The following is a 213-nucleotide window of genomic DNA, read 5'->3' on the forward strand; positions in this document are numbered from 1 at the left end:
TTTTTTTTTTTTTATTGGTAAGAAAGAGGAAGAGAAAAAAGCTAATTCAATCTAGATGTGAAAACGCTTCTAAGGACCGGGTGTTGTATTTTATTTGATTGTGCCCTTTTCATTGATGTGGTTTCGGGTTTGCTTTGTGTCGCACCCTGTCTTGGTTGTCTTGTTCGGTGGTTATCACCTTTCAAAATGTAAATTCAATGTGATCGCTTTCAG

This window comes from Sinocyclocheilus rhinocerous, unplaced genomic scaffold (genome assembly GCF_001515625.1).
Source record: "Sinocyclocheilus rhinocerous isolate Xijiao unplaced genomic scaffold, SAMN03320098_v1.1 scaffold947, whole genome shotgun sequence".
NCBI classification, from domain to species: domain Eukaryota; kingdom Metazoa; phylum Chordata; class Actinopteri; order Cypriniformes; family Cyprinidae; genus Sinocyclocheilus; species Sinocyclocheilus rhinocerous.